The sequence below is a fragment of the Schistosoma haematobium genome, chromosome 1 (assembly GCF_000699445.3).
Source record: "Schistosoma haematobium chromosome 1, whole genome shotgun sequence".
NCBI classification, from domain to species: domain Eukaryota; kingdom Metazoa; phylum Platyhelminthes; class Trematoda; order Strigeidida; family Schistosomatidae; genus Schistosoma; species Schistosoma haematobium.
Window position 1 is genome coordinate 3,750,607 of NC_067196.1, and position 2,257 is coordinate 3,752,863.

Consider the following 2,257-nt stretch of genomic DNA (forward strand, 5'->3'; position numbering starts at 1 on the left):
ATACTCATCAGGAACAACCTACTGTGGGAGAGAACGAACCGGCTTCCAGCTGAACAGGAAATAAGGAAAAGGCGATGGAAATGAATGAGACACATATTATGGAAATCATCAAACTGCATGACAAGGCAAGCCCTACCTTGGAATCCTGAAGGGAAACGTGTAAAAGGAAGGCCAAAGTACATACTACGTCGGGAAACATAAGCAGATATAAAAAGGATGAATAGCGACTGGAAAGAACTGTAAAAGATTGCCCAGGATAGGATTAGATAGAGAGTGCTGGTGGGCGGCGTATGCTCCTGCACGAGGAGTAACAGGCGTAAGTAGGTAGGTAAGTAAGTATCAGATATATCTTCGAACCTCTCCACTTCTGACTTCTGATTTCATTGGGTTGGCACGTTTCGATTATAGAAGTTGTTATTGCTTAAAGTGTTGTTAAAATTCAAATCCTTGCGGCCTCTTCAATTTCTTTTCAAATAGCTTCCATATATTTTCGCTTATACTCTTTCTATCATCAACAGTAATATCTTTTTAGTGGTTTGTTTAATTTCCTTCCCAAATGCCCTGGTACGGCCGAGAGTGAGGAGAGTCAGCTGTCTCTCACGAAATGCTCTCACATGGCCACGTACATACAACCATTACCAGAGAAGTCCTATTCACTGCCTTCTCGAGGCCGCGGTGTTGTTTACGAAATTGAGAGGACGAAAAGCGAATGTCTGGCGCTTTAACCAGGTTGCTGATCACGGAAAGTCCACCTAGGGGAGTTGGAAAACCCTCATTAAAAAACAACGGTGTACTTGGGCTCCAGGATCCTAAGAAAACAAATGGCGTATGAGCCTATTGTTGATGACCGGCTACCATGTGATTGTATCTCTTCACGTTGCTCCACCACCTTGTGGACTAGACCTTTAGGTCTAAGGCTCTAGATGTGTCCTGCCAAGAAAACCATCTGATTCGGTTTGGAAACTGAGGCAGTGTCACAGCCCTCACAAAAATTAAATGAGTTATGTGTTTAAATAAATAAATACATAATAATAACACTGTTTCTCGTTAAATTGTCTTCAGTTTGTCTTCGCTTCATTTTGTTTTGTCATCTCTTTTTCTCAACCAATCCCCTTATGGAATCTAGTTTAGTTTAAATTGATTACATACTTACTCCTGTTACTCCCAAAAGAGCGTAGGCCGCCAACAAGCATTCTCCAACCCACTCTGTCCTGAACCATCCTTTCTAGTTCCATCCAATCGTTGTTCACTCTTCTCATGTCTGTCTCCGTTTCTCGGTCTTCCTTTTCTCCTTTGACTTTGAGGATTCCATGTGAGGGATTGCCTTGTGATGTAATCAAGTGCTTCCCTCAATGTGTGGCCTATCCACTTCCAACACTTCTGTCTGATTTCTTCCTCCTCTGGAATCTGGTTTGTTCTCTCCCATAGTAGGTTGTTGCCGATAATGTCTGACCAACCAATGGATCCGAAGTATTTCGCCTAGACAACTGTTAATAATTACTTGTATCTTCTGGATAATGGGTTTCGTAGTTCTCCATATTTCCACCCCATATATTAGAAGTGTTTTGACATTTGTATTGAAAATTCTGACTTTAGTGTTGGTCGACAGACAGTTGTTTTGAGTTCCAGATATTCTTCAGTTGTAGATGTGCTGCTGTTGTTTTGCCTATTCTCACATTTACATGTGTATCAGATTCACCGTGTTCACCAATGATGCTGCCTAGGTATGTAAATGTGTTTACATCGTCCAAAGCTTTTCCGTCAAGTGTGATTCGATTGGTGCATGTTGTGTTGTATCAGAGAATTTTGCTTTTCCATTTATGTATGTTCAGACCTACTGTTGTTGAGGCTGCTGCAGCTACACTGCTCATCTTCTTTTTCATTTGTTGTCGTGTGTGCGATAGAGGAGTCAGATCATTTGCGAAGTTTGATTTGTATATCTTAAAACAAACATTCATTTGATTACATCATCATCATCATTCAATGTTGACTAGATCTTCTTTGATAAACATAAACTATTTCATTGTAATAATATAACTATATCCATCATATTATAATCATTAACTTTGTACCTCAATATTGTGTATATTATCAACATTGGTACAATTGTTTCTCAGCATAACTCTTAAACAATCATTCAATTTTCTAAAGAATTCATCTCATCTATTGATTGTAGCACAGGACAAAGATTATTACACTTCATTCCAATTGTAAATCAACATTCATTCTTTAAATAGTTTAAACTATTCTCTATACA